This window comes from Triturus cristatus, chromosome 3_2 (genome assembly GCF_964204655.1).
Source record: "Triturus cristatus chromosome 3_2, aTriCri1.1, whole genome shotgun sequence".
NCBI classification, from domain to species: Eukaryota; Metazoa; Chordata; class Amphibia; order Caudata; family Salamandridae; genus Triturus; species Triturus cristatus.
Window position 1 is genome coordinate 115,871,489 of NC_140584.1, and position 14,284 is coordinate 115,885,772.

Sequence of the window (14,284 nt, forward strand, 5' to 3'; positions counted from 1 at the left end):
CGCGCCTTCGGGCCCCGCGGGCTCGACTGGGCGACCTTGCCTGCCGGCGGCTCCGGCCCCGGCGCCGCCGTCGACGACTCCGGTCTCGACGCCGCAGGTCCCCGCGGGGCCCATGCCTGGGCCCCCGTCGACGCCGGTTAACCTAATCACTCCTCCACCGGCGCCGGCGAATGAACCACCGACGCCGCCGCCGACGCCTACTCCTCCGGCGCCGCCGACGCCGACTCCGGACGGCGTCCAACCCCAGTTTAGCCCTATTCCGGACCCGACGCCGCAACGGCGTCGACCGACGCCGCGGCCGGCGCCACTTGAGACCTATCATCTCTACAGTCCGGCTCCGATCATTCCTCCTGTCTATCAGGAATCGGAAGACGGGGGCGACTGGGAGGGGTTCGAGGACCCTCTGGCTGTTCAGTCACAGCTTTCACAGGACTGGGCAGATGAACTGGGGGAGGCCAGTGGGCTGGACACCTCGCCGGACACTGGATTCACTTCTCCTCCGACTGTGGCTTCGGAGGAGGGTGCAGCATTTTCTGTGGTGCTGCGCAAGGCGGCCGCAGCCCTTGGGCTCGAGCTGCCTGCCGTGGCTGTGAGGACTAACATCCTCACTGAGGTGCTTCAAACCGCGGCAAGCTCCACTGAGCCTCTGCTGCCGTTCAATGAGGCCCTCACTGACGTTCTGCAGGGCACCTGGTCCAAGCCCTCCACAGTTCCTCCTGTGGATAGGAACGTTGCCAGGCGCCACCGCCCTGCTCCGGGCGACCCCAGTTTCCTGTCCCAACACCCCACCCCCGAGAGTCTGGTTATCCAGGCCTCTACCTCCCAATCCTCCTTCCCGACCGCTCCGCCGGACCGGGATTCCAAGAGACTCGAGCAGTTTGGCAAGAAACTGTTCTCGTCCCTTAGTTTGGGCCTGCGGTCTTTGAACACCGCTTGTCTCTTGGACCGTTATTCCCACTCTCTGTGGGATACGGTGGAGGACGTGCTGCCCCTGTGTCCGGAGGAGGTCCGGACACGCCTTACCCAGGCTTTGGCCGATGGGAGGGATGCAGCACGGCACGCCATATGCTGTGGGCTTGACACCACGGACTCGCTGGGTAGGGCGATTTCCACCACGGTGGCGCTCCGCCGCCACGCCTGGATGCGGTCCACGTCATTTTCCGGGGATGTCCAGAACACCCTCATGGACATGCCCTTTGATGGCACTCGCCTGTTTGGTGAGAAGGCGGACAGTGCGCTGAACCGCTTCAAGGACTCCCGGGCTACGGCCAAGTCCTTGGGCCTCTCGGCTCCGCGGGCGCACGCCTCCGCTTTTCGCCCCTTTCGTGGCCAAGGAAGGGGCGCCTCCTCGCGTCCGCAAAGCAAAGCCACCAGCCGCAGAACCAACCTGCGCGCGGTCGCGGACGTGGTTTCCGCCGTGGCGGAACTGGAGGACGAAGTGGTCAGCCCACCTCCACCCCGGCAGCATCCGCCTCAAAGCCCTCCTAGTCCGAGCTTTCAGGCCCATTCCACGCCAGTGGGCGGCAGAGTTCGCCATCACCTGCTCCACTGGCGGTCCATTACATCGGACAGGTGGGTGCTGCAAATCGTCCGAAGGGGCTACTCCCTCCCCTTCGAGACGACCCCTCCAGCCATGCCACCGCAGCACCACCGTATCTCGGGGGATCATTTGAATCTTCTCCGCGAGGAAGTTTCGGCCCTCTTGGCCAAGGGGGCCATCGAGCGCGTTCCGAGTCCAGAAGTAGGTCGTGGTTGTTATTCCCACTACTTTCTGGTTCCCAAGAAGGGCAAAGGGGGCCTACGCCCTATCTTGGACCTCCGGAACGTCAATGCCTTCCTCCGAAAGGAAAGGTTCAAGATGCTAACGTTGGCTAAGGTTCTAGCTGCCCTAGACCCCGGAGACTGGATGGTAGCGTTGGACTTGCAGGACGCATATTTCCATATCCCCGTCCTGCCGGCCCACCGGCGTTACCTGCGGTTCACGGTGGGCCCAGAGCACTTTCAGTTTACCGTGCTCCCCTTCGGCCTCACCAGTGCCCCTCGGGTGTTCACGAAAGTGATGGCGGTGGTCGCAGCTCATCTGCGCAGATCAGGGGTTCCAGTCTTCCCCTATCTCGACGACTGGTTGTTGAAGGCGGGCTCGCCCCAGGCAGTCGTTTCCCACCTCCAGACTACGGCGGATCTCCTGCATTTGCTGGGGTTTTCCATCAACGTGCCGAAGTCCCACCTGAGTCCCTCTCAGAAGCTCCTCTTCATCGGAGCGGTTCTCGATTCGGCGCAGTTCCGGGTCCATCCACCGGAACAGCGGGTCCGGGATATACAGGCCCTGATTCCCATCTTTCGGCCTCTGTCCCGGGTTTCGGTCAGGCTAGTGTTGCGGCTTCTGGGGCTGATGGCCTCCTGCATCCTACTAGTGCATCACGCCAGGCGGCGCATGCGGGCTCTGCAGTGGGACCTGAAGTTTCAGTGGGCCCAGCATCACGGCAACCTGTCCGACCATGTCTTGATCTCGGAGGGCACTGCACAACAGTTGCAGTGGTGGCTCACGGACCGCGATTGGGTCAAGGGCAAGAGCCTCTCCCTTCCCCGACCGGAGCATGTCGTAGTGACGGATGCGTCCCTCCTGGGATGGGGTGGCCATATGGGAGAGGCGGAGATCAGAGGCCTCTGGTCTCCGGCGGAGTCTCGTCTCCACATCAACCTGTTGGAGTTGAGAGCGATCCGGCTTGCACTGAAAGCCTTCCTTCCCTCTGTCAGGGGAAGTGTCGTGCAGGTGTTCACGGACAACACCACCGCCATGTGGTATTGCAACAAACAGGGCGGGGTGGGGTCGTGGACCCTTTGTCAGGAGGCTCTGCGCCTCTGGACATGGCTGGAACACCAGGGTGTCACCCTAGTGGTTCAACATCTGGCGGGCTCTCTGAACGCCAGAGCAGACGAACTCAGCCGCCGGTGCATTATGGATCACGAATGGCGTCTGAACTCCGAAGTGGCGCAAGGTCTCTTTCAGCAGTGGGGAGAGCCTTGGTTAGATCTATTCGCCACCGACGAGAATGCGCAATGTCAGCAGTTCTGCGCGTTGGAATTTCCAAGGCGGCACTCGCTCGGCGACGCTTTTCGTCGCGAGTGGAGTTGCGGTCTGTTGTACGCCTTTCCGCCTATACCACTTCTGCCCAGAGTGCTGAAGAAGATCAGGCACGACCGGGCCCAAGTCATCTTGGTGGCTCCGGATTGGGCACGAAGATACTGGTATCCCGAGCTACTCAGTATGTTGACCGATCCCCCGATACGTCTGCCCCTTTGGGAGGATCTTCTGTCGCAGCAGCAGGGGACGGTCCTCCACCCGAACCTGTCCAGCCTCCACCTCCATGTGTGGAGATTGAGCGGCGACAGTTGATGCCATTTGACTTGCCTCCTGAAGTCTGTGATATCATTCTGGCAGCCAGGCGTCCCTCCACAAAGTCGGTATACGCCTGCCGGTGGAACAAATTTGTGGCATGGTGCACAGCAAAGGCTGTGGATCCCCTTTCCGCCCCTCTTTCTGAGGTTCTCCTCTTTCTTCTTTCTCTGGCCCGGCAGGGCTCTGCCCTGGGCTCCCTGAAAGGTTATCTTGCTGCCATCTCTGCCTTCCTGCGGCTTCCTGATCAGCCTTCTCTTTTCAAGTCCCCTGTGGTTACACGCTTTCTAAAAGGCATTACTCACACGTTCCCTCCTGTCCCTTTTGTAATGCCTCAGTGGGACTTGAATCTGGTCTTGACATTCTTGATGTGCGCTCCCTTCGAGCCTCTTCACAATTGTCCTCTTCGTCTTCTGACTCTTAAGACTGCTTTTCTGGTAGCCATCACCTCGGCTAGACGGGTGAGTGAGCTCCAGGCTTTATCTTCAAAGCCTCCTTTTCTGTCTGTTCATCCGGACAAGGTTGTCCTTCGGCCTCGTCCCTCCTTTCTTCCGAAAGTGGTGACTCCATTTCATCTTGGGCAGTCTGTCACCTTGCCCACCTTCTTTCCGCCTCCGCATCCTTCCAAAGAGGAAGAGAGGCTCCACCGTCTGGACCCAAAACGTGCGCTCTCCTTTTATTTGGACCGCACTAAGCAGTTCCGGGTGGACGACCAACTTTTCGTTGGATACGTGGGTGCTAAGAAGGGGAAAGCTGTGCACAAACGGACCATCTCTCGGTGGGTCGTTTTGTGTATCAAAATTTGCTATTCCTTGGCTAAAAAGGACCCTCCTGTTGGGCTGCGCGCCCACTCTACTCGGGCCACAGCGGCTACTACTGCCTTGGGACGGGGAGTCCCTTTGCAGGACATCTGTCAGGCGGCAACGTGGGCTTCGCTACACACGTTTGCCAGGCATTATTGCCTTGATAGCCAAGTCCGGAGGGATGGCTTCTTTGGCCGTTCTGTCCTCCAGGACTTTCTGGTGTGATCTTGGTTCGCAGACCCACCACCGGGGATGGTATTGCTTGGGTATCTATTCTAAGGTGAGGAATCTAACTAACGTGTTTCTTTCAGATGAACAAGTTACTTACCTTCGGTAACGATGTATCTGTAAGAAACATTAGTTAGTTAGATTCCTCACCGACCCACCCATCCTCCCCGTTTCTGCGAACTGACATCTAGGGTTAAGGTTCTCCTTTTCAGGCCCCTAGATTTTATTTTTGGCACCAGTGTCGGTCTTTGCATGGCTCTGCGTTCCTGGCGAGGAAGGCTATGTACAAGAACTGACGTCAGCGCGCGAGGGCGGCGTCTAAGTACTCCGACGTCATCCCGGCGCACGACGCCGACGACGGACGCGGAGCCGCAGACGACGCCTAGCGACGCGCAAGGGGTATTGCTGACGAAAAATCTTCCGGATCCAGTCTGACGCCTGGGGATATTCTAAGGTGAGGAATCTAACTAACTAATGTTTCTTACAGATACATCGTTACCGAAGGTAAGTAACTTGTTCAACAAGCCCTGGGAAGAAAAAGCACTGTTTGTTTTGCAAGCTTTTTGATTCAAAGGTTTGAGGTTGTACTTGTAATTCAGAATGGAATACTCCCTTAACTCACAGTAGTTTGCCAGCACAATATATATATTGTGCATGACTAAATATTTACCCTACCCATAATCGCCTCCCTCTGACTCCGAGGCCCACTTCCGCTCCAGTCCCCTCCCTGTGTCAGCCGCCTCTCGGCTGCATGATAATTGGTAACTAGTACTTACAAATCCCTCAGTGTGTCATCCTCACGTGACGTGAGTGAAATGATGTCGTGCCGCCGTTTCTCATCATCCATAAGCATATGATCATTAACCATCATCATGTTCCTTATTTCGGTAGTGCAGTCAGAGTGAAAGTGTCTGAGTATTTGCCATTGATTTAACAGAGTATGGCCGTAATGGAAATATATAATTGTGTAGTACAGCTGCCCCACATGCAGACAGTAGTAAAGTACATGAGTTTGCAAGACGATTACGTCTGTCTAGGGTACAAGCTGACTGAGCTGGCATGCCTACAAGAAAAAATACTTCTACTCTACTCCATACATAGTGCCTGAAAGTATAATCATCACATCAAAATCTTAGGGGCAGAGTAAGGAAGTGTGGAGGAGAGGAGGATGCAACAGCTGCTAGTGCTACTGCTACTATTGTGCCACTATAATATTTGTGTGGACTGTAATTTAATTTAGTGTTTGTTAATGTTTTGCTAAGAGTATGGTTACAACAATTCTTTTTTTTTTTTCTTTCTTGATATAGATACTCCTTCAAAATCCAATACGCAGGAGTTGGCGGCCAGGGTCCGGCAAAGGAAGCTGGAGGCCATCCGAGATGAATATCGCCGGCTGGTTGTCCTGGCGGAGGAGGAGGCAGCAGCTTCTTCCTCCAATGCCCCGCGGCCCAGCCAGCTCCCCGTGCATCGGCGCGGGGGTCTGGCTGCCGCCCGCTGCCCATCACCATTGGCAACATCTACTGCTACACGCCCTTGTTGTTCCTACAGGACCTTTTGGCGCCGTGTGCTCCACGCCCTTGAGGCCCAGATGGAGGAGGTCCTAAAGAAAAGAAGGCACCCCCACCGACCTCAGTCTTATTTGACTCTTGCCCTTTTTTTCATCTTTTTTTTTGTTGGGTGGGATGTTGGGACTAGTTGGGGAACGTTGGGGTTTACTTTCTCTTGAAACAACTAGGACATTTATTTAATTTTCTGGACATTGGTTGGGGTTAGGGAGATGGGTGGGTCAGGTGTTGTGTGTTTTTCTTATAGTTTATATTTCTTACCATAATAAATAATTTATAGTTTTCCAATACGTATGATATGATGCAAATCTTTTCTGGGGGGGGGGGGTGGTTGGTTACTCTTTTACGTTACCTTGTTTGTTTTTGTTTCCTCCTTTTGCTGCAGGGCCACAGCCATTTTTTGAAATCTGCCAATAGTGTAACACACAGATAGATGCAGAACCCTCACTTGTTCTACTACTGTCAGTCTCTCATCTTAATCTATGCATTCTGCAACTAAAATCCGTTTGTAGTAAGTACTTGGAAGGATGTGGGTGTGTGAATTAATTAATTTCCATAGGATATACATTATTGACTCCCCCACACTTCTTTTCTTACCTGTGATTGATGTGTTGCCGAAGCAATGGCTGCATGGTGATGGTTTGGTTTCCTAAGGTGCCATGGTGGGTGGTGGGAGTAGTAGTAGACAGTTGCATTTGCAAAAAAAGAAAATGAGACAATTCATTCACCTGCGTGAGATTGGGGAACGAGTAGTAGATGTACAGTAAGTAGTAAGTACACAAGAAGACTGCCAAACAAGAAGAAAGTGATGATGAATTATATTGATATTATTAATGCTAAAGTAAAATAAAACATAATGGTGGCAGGGATAGCCTAGTACAAGTTCCAACAAACTGAAGTAGTGGACTCGACCTATGAAGTGTAAAAGCGTTACCTCTAGTGCTGGACGGATGAAATCCTTGACGGCAATGAATAATTAATAATGGGTTAATAATATAATTATGTTTCTATGGAAAAAAAGAGAATAGCAAATACTACTAAGCATGGGTGGGCACTGGGCTATCTAATCTGTTGCCAGTGTGGCCGACAAAATATATATATTACCTACTGGCGATCGCCAGTAGGTAGTTATAGTTAGGACCTATTTTCCATAGGAAATCCGCAACATTCTATTTGGAATAACTTTGTCGCCCGTTGACGAATCTTCGCAAAATTTTCAAAACTTTTGGCCAGCTCCGGTCCGCTCCTATCCTGAAAGTCTCGGGATGATACGTTTAGCGGGGGCTGAGAAAAAAGGGGGGTCCCAAAACGTGTTTCCCCCATGCAATTTCCCATAGGACCTTTAGCCGTAGCTACAGCCCGAACTGCTGTACGGAATTACACCAAATTTGGCAGAGAGGTAGACCTTGGTTCAGAGTCGTGCCTTTTGCTTAAAATCAAAATCATATATATATCTGGGCGGAGCCTAATCACACATCTCATCGTGAGATCTGATTGGCTGTCAGCACTTCATCCAAGAAGTGTTGGCAGCCGTCTTCGGACCAATATACATGATAGCACCTCATTAAAAAGCATTGCAGTTAATAGAAGGTTTTAAGACTTTAGTTACATTATAAATCATTTGTTGATGGTACCATACTCATTTTAGGAATTGTGGTGTGTTCTAAGGTGATTTTACCATGTGAAAAAGCCGCCTGCTGTGATATCATGAATCATGTTTGAGAGAAAACTATTTTCACATGCTTTTCCCACAGAGGTTTGGAAGGTGATCTATAAGCTAAACTGAGAGCATATTTTCTGTAAATTCACATTATCTTTCTCAGTCATGTGAGAATGCAGTCTGACATTCTCAGTAAAACATGTACATTCAACAAGGGCAGAGACTCTCAGTTGATTCCTTTGTGTTCTACTGCAGCTTCCCAGAGTGTTCTAAAGAACAACTAGAGCGCTAACAGTCTTACTTATGACAAACGTATGGCACACCTGAAGCCATCTTGATTGGAATAAAGTGGTAACTCTTAAAACATTTAATTTAATTTGCAAAGGAACAAAATGAGGGGGTTCATTTTGCCATAGAAATTATGATTAGTGCTGAAGAAAGAAAGATTAGGGCACATTTTGAGTGACCTCTCAAATCCTCTTCTATTTCATTAAAAGATTCCGACATGCAGACTGAAACGGGCACTTTTAATACCAGCAGCAGACTTCCGTGGTGAGCAGTAGCTTTACTACAGTGATCTAATGAGCAACTAGAGTGCTAACATTCAGAATTTATGGCAAATGTGTGACATATCTGAATACCTTCCTGATGGAATCAAAGTAAAAAACTGAAAGCATTTCCTACTGAGGAGACTGCAGTAAATGAGGAAATTAGGAAACTTCATAGCAAACAAATCTCCCAAGATGGCCACCAGTGACAAAATAACCCAAATGCAGAACAAATATCACCCAGATGTAGCCCACACGTAGCCCAATGACAGAAGTGTGCAAGACACTTATTTTTTGTGTTTTTACAGTTTTATATAGTGCAGACTTGTCAGGTATTGGAGTTCTTTACATGAGCATTGGTTACATCACACAAAATCAAATTCATTTTGGTTGTAGACATGGGGAGATTAAGTGATTTGACCAGAATCACAGAATGTTGAGCTGAAGCAGACACTCCAACCTGGTTCCCCAGTTGCAAAGTCTGCAGCCCTGGAAGTAACACCACATCCTGTCCCCTACGTGCAACATTTAATCAAGTGGTCAACTGGATAAAAAAACATAAAGATAACAAATAATTTTAAAAGTGCTTTGTCGCTATTTGAAAACTCAGAAAATATGTCCTCATTTAGTTTTTTAGAGCACTAACCATAATTTTGATGCAAATAAGACCCTCTCATATATGTGATTTCTAAAGGAAATACTCTAGGTATTACAGTTTTGATTACATCAAGATGACGTCAGGCGTTCCACACTTTTGTAATAAATATAGAATGTTAGCAATCTAGTTGTTCATTAGGATACTGTTGAGAGGCAGAGGCCAGGGGCACGGACTCTGAAAATTGAAGGCAGGTGCAGAGGCAACAATTTGACCACACTGGGCAGGCAGGAAGGGCAGTGGCAGCACAACAGACTATGGAGGGCAGTGGAAAGGGGGGCAGGGGCAACACACCAACAATACAGGACTGGCAAGAGAGGCTGTGGCAATATAATAGACCATTGTGGGCAGAAGGAAGACACAGTAGTACAACCATACATGCCAACAGACCCGATTCAGCCAGGAAACGTCCAATGTTTTTAAGCTCAAATGGGCTTTATTTGATCTGTCTCCTGTCTACAATCTCCTCTTTTTCAATGTAACTCAAAGGGGAAAATCAATACCCCAGTTTTTTTTCAAAATCTCCCTCTTACCAAGTTCAAAATGTTCGCAAGTATGGTACTTTGGATCATGGAAGGCAGGAGGAATTGGGGTAGGGACATGGACTCGGATAACAGAGGACAGGAGGGACATGGAGAGGTGCACCAAACTGACCCTACAGGGCAGGCATCAGGGTTTGCAGCAGCACAATACACCACACAGGGCATGCGGGATGGGAGTGCAGCGCAACAATCCATAGAAAGCAATAGGGAGGGGACAGGACCCATGCACATGGACAACAGAGAACAGAGGGGCAAGAGGCAATGGTAGCTAGCTGACCATAATGGACAGACAGGAGAGAAAGCTGCAGCATAACAGACCATAAAGGGCAGGAGGGACGGATCAGGGGCATTACAATGGAACAAACACGCCTGGAGGGAGGGAATAGGGGTCTGCACATGGAAACAGAGGGCTGGGGGCAGGGCAGGAGCAGCAAGATGAACATGGAGGTCAGGCAGGATGGGCACTAGAAACAAGACACACCATGGAGAGCAACAGTGAGACTATGATGGTATACACACAGACCATGGAGGGAAGGTGGGAGGGGCCGTGGCAGCACAGAAGACCATGCATGGCAAGCGGGAGGGTTAGTGGCAGCACAATGGCTATGATAGGCAAGAAGGAGGTTGCAGGGGCATGCACAAAGGACCATGGAGGATAGTAGGGAGGGTCAGGACCTGGGCACAGACAAGAGAGTTAAGGGGAAGGGGCCTCACAACAGACCGAGTGGGGCAGGCAGGAGGAGCAGTTGCAGCACAACAGACCAGGAAGGGCAGTAAAATGGTGTGGCAGTAAAATGGACCATGGAGGACAGGAGGAAGGGGATAGGGGCATTGCATGTGGACAGGCAGGGGGGAGGTGGCAGGGACAGGTTACAGTCATCTGACAATGCTAGGCAGGTGGGAGGGGAGTGGCAGCTCAACAGAACACTCAGAGTAGATAGGAGTGGCAGGTCCATGGAACATGGCGGGCAATAAGGATGGAGCAGGGGCATGCACAAAGACATCGGAGGGCAGGGGGAAGGAGAATAGGGGCAGCAATCTAAGCACAGAGGCCAAGCAGCAGGTCAATGATGGGGCATAGAATTGGGCAATGGAGGGCAGGAGGAGTGGACTGGTACATCATGCTAAATGGAGGGCAGTGGCAGCACATCAGACCATGCATGGCAGGAGGGAGGAGGCTAGTCCATGCATTCAGACAACAGAGGATAGGGAGGAGGTGGATGGGGCAGCAAGCTAACTGTTCAGAGAAGGTGGGTATTAGGAACTTTATTGTTTTTAAAATGTGTATCTGAAAGAAACACGTTAGTTAGATTCCTCTCCTTAGAATATCCCGAGGCATCAGGCTGGATCCGGAAAGATTTTTCGTCAGCAATACCCCTTGCGCGTCGCTAGGCGTCATCTGTGGCTCCGCATCCGTCGTCGGCATTGTGCGCCGCAATGACGTCGACGGAGTACTTAGACGCCGCCCTTGCGCGCTGACGTCAGTTCTTCTTTTTTCCGCGCCAGACAGTGCCGATCCAGGAAGAGCTTACCCCTTTAGTCACTTTTTGACTAAAACTTTTGGGACACTTTTGTCTACTCGATTCGAACTGGTGCCGGTAGGATGCCTGGTTTTAAAGCCTGTGACTCCTGTCATTGACTGATGTCGGTGACGGATCACCACCGCCGGTGCCTTTACTGCCTGGGGGCCGACCACGATGCGGAGTCGTGCCTCGACTGCCAGGCCTTGACCTCGAAGGCTAGGCGGGAGCGGTCCCGTAAGCTTCTCGAGCTCTTCGGGTAAGTCGGAGCATGCTAAGAATTCCAAGAGGCGACACCGCTCTTCGGTCTCCCCTCACCTGTCGCGCGACTCGGTCGAGGGTCTGGGTGGTACCACCCCCGCGGCTCTGCTGGAGCCGCGGGGCGTCCGTCCTCATACCCACCGGTCCCTGGGACTGAAGCGACTCCGGCGGAGATCAGTGCCTTCCTTTTGGCCATGCGGGGCCTGGCTCCGCCGTCGACGTCTACCGGCGTGCCTTCGGGCCCCGCGGGCTCCAATGGGTGACCTAGCGAGCTGGCGGCTCCGGCCCTGGCGTCGACTTCGGTCCCGACGCTGCAGGTCCCCGTGGGATCCAGGCCTGGATCTCAGTTGGTGCCGGTCGACCTCATGACGCCACCTCCGCAGGCACCGACACCGGTTCCACCCCCGGTGCCGTCTCCGGACGACGCCGTTCCCCGGTTCAGCCCCGGTCCGGGCCCGGTGCCGTACGGCGCCGCAGCCGATGGATGACAATTTCATCTACCGTCCCACTTCGATTATTCCCCCTGTTTATCAGGAATCGGATGACAGGGCGACTGGGAGGGGTCTGAGGACCCTCTGGCCATGCAGGCCAACTTATCTCAGGACTGGGCAGATGAGCTGGGGGAGGCCTGTGGTCTGGACACCTGCCCGGACACTGGTTTCATCTCTCCTCCGACTGTGGCTTCGGAGGAAGGTGCTGCATTTTTAGTGGTGCTGCGCAAGGCGGCGAAGCCCTTGGGCTGGAGCTGCCTGCTGTGGCCGTGAGGACTAACCTCCTCACTGAAGTGCTTCAACCGTCAGCAAGCTCCTCGGAGCCTCTGCTGCAGTTCAATGAGGCACTAGTGGACGTTCTGAAGGGCACCTGGTCCAAGCCCTCCACAGTACCTCCTGTGGATCGGAACGTGGCCCAGCGCCACCGCCCTCGTCCCGGCGACCCCAGTTTTCTGTCCCAACACCCCACGCCCGAGAGCCTGGTTATCCAGGCTTCCACTTCCCAATCCTCCTTCCCGTCCGCTCCCCCGGATCAGCAATCCAAGAGGCTAGAGCAGTTCGGTAAGAAGCTGTTCTCTTCCCTTAGTTTGGGACTGCGGTCCTTGAACACAGCTTGCCTCTTGGACCGTTATTCTCACTCTCTGTGGGATACAGGGGAGGACGTGCTGACCCAGTGTCCGGAGGAGGCCCGGACGCGGCTCGCCCAGGCTCTTTCCGACGGGCGGGATGCAGCACAACATACTATTCGATGTGGACTAGACACTACGGACTCGCTGGGTAGGGCGATGTCAACCACGGTGGCGCTCCACCGCCACGCCTGGCTGCGGTCCACGTCTTTCACAGGGGATGTCCAGAGCACCCTCATGGATATGCCCTTTGATGGCACTCGCCTTTTTGGCGAAAAGACGGATAGTGCGCTGGTGCGCTTCAAGGTCTCCCGGGCTACGGCCAAGTCCTTCGGCCTCTCTGAGCCGCGACCCCAAACTTCCGCCTTTCGTGGCCAAGGAAGGGGCGCCCCCTCACGTCCGCCTAGCCACTGGCCGCAGATCCAACCTGCACGCGGACGTGGATTCCGCCGAGGCGGTACCGGGGCTCAACGTGCCGGTCAGTCCACATCAACCCCGGCAGCATCTGCCTCAAAGCCCTCCTAGTCCGTGCTTTCAGGCCCATTCCACGCCAGTGGTAGGCAGAGTTCGCCATCACCTGCTCCACTGGCGTTCCATCACGTCGGACAGGTGGGTGCTGCAAATCGTCCGAAGGGGCTACTCCCTCCCCTTCGAGACGACCCCACCAGCCATGCCACCACAGTGCCACCGCATGTCCGGAGATCACTTGAATCTTCTACGGCAGGAAGTTGCAGCCCTCTTGGCCAAGGGGGCCGTCAAGCGCGTTCCTGGTCCAGAAGTAGGTCGTGGTTGCTATTCCCACTACTTTCTGGTTCCCAAGAAGGGCAAAGGGGGCCTACGCCCTATCTTGCAACTCAGGAGCGTCAACGCCTTCCTCCGGAAGGAGAGGTTCAAGATGCTTACCCTAGCTCAGGTTCTGGCTGCCCTGGATCCAGGAGACTGGACGGTAGCGTTGGACTTGCAGGACGCTTATTTTCACATTCCCGTCCTGCCGGCCCACCGGCGTTACCTGCGGTTCACGGTGGGTCAGGAGCATTTTCAGTTCACGGTGCTCCCCTTCGGCCTCACCAGTGCTCCTCGGGTGTTCACAAAAGTGATGGCGGTGGTCGCAGCTCATCTGCGCAGATCAGGGGTTCCAGTCTTCCCCTATCTCGACGACTGGCTGTTGAAGGCGGGCTCGCCCCAGCAGGTCGTCTCCCACCTCCAGACTACGGCCGACCTCCTGCATTTGCTGGGGCTCTCCATCAACGTGCCGAAGTCGCATCTGAGAACCTCCCAGAAGCTTCTTTTCATCGGGGCGTTTCTGGACTCAGCGCAGTTCTGGGTTATCCTCCGGAGCAGGGGGTCCGGGATATTCAGGCTCTGATTCCCATCTCATTCTCTATCCCGGGTTTCGGTCAGGTTGGGGCTGTGGCTTCTGGGTCTGATGGCCTCCTGCATCCTGTTAGTGCATCACGCCAGGTGGCGAATACGGGCTCTGCAGTGGGACCTGAAGTTTCAGTGGGCCCAGCATCGGGGCAACCTGTCCGACCAGGTCTTGATCTCGGAGGGCACTGCAAAACAGTTGCAGTGGTGGCTCACGAATCGCGATTGAGTCAGCGGCAGATCCCTCTCCCTACCCCACCCGGAGCACGTAGTGGTGACGGATGCGTCCCTCCTGGGATAGGGAGGCCACATGGGGAGGCGGAGATCAGAGGACTCTGGTCTCCGGCGGAGTCTCGGCTCCATATCAACCTTTTGGAGCTGCGAGCAATCCGACTTGCACTGAAGGCATTCCTTCCCGTTGTCTGGGAAAGTGTGGTGCAGGTGTTCACGGACAACACCACCGCCATGTGGTATTGCAACAAACAGGGCGGGGGGGGGTTGTGGACCGTTTGTCAGGAGGCTCTGCGCCTCTGGACATGGCTGGAACACCAGGGCATCACCCTGGTGGTTCAACATCTGGTGGGCTCTCTGAACGCCAGAGCAGACAAACTCAGCTGCCGGTG

The 14,284-nt window shown here is 53.7% G+C and overlaps 1 long non-coding RNA gene across 2 annotated transcripts in view; it reads left to right on the plus strand.

The window, feature by feature from the left end:
- LOC146856884 (uncharacterized) overlaps window positions 1-14,284 on the plus strand; it is a 166,089-nt gene that overhangs the window by 107,345 nt on the left and 44,460 nt on the right. The window contains exon 6 of one of the 2 annotated variants that reach the window (XR_014979512.1): window positions 5,736-6,191. The exons of the other annotated variant lie outside the window; for it this stretch is intronic. This is a non-coding gene — a long non-coding RNA (uncharacterized LOC146856884). Of the gene's footprint in view, window positions 1-5,735; window positions 6,192-14,284 lie in introns of those variants that run through there. 2 annotated transcript variants of the gene reach the window in all.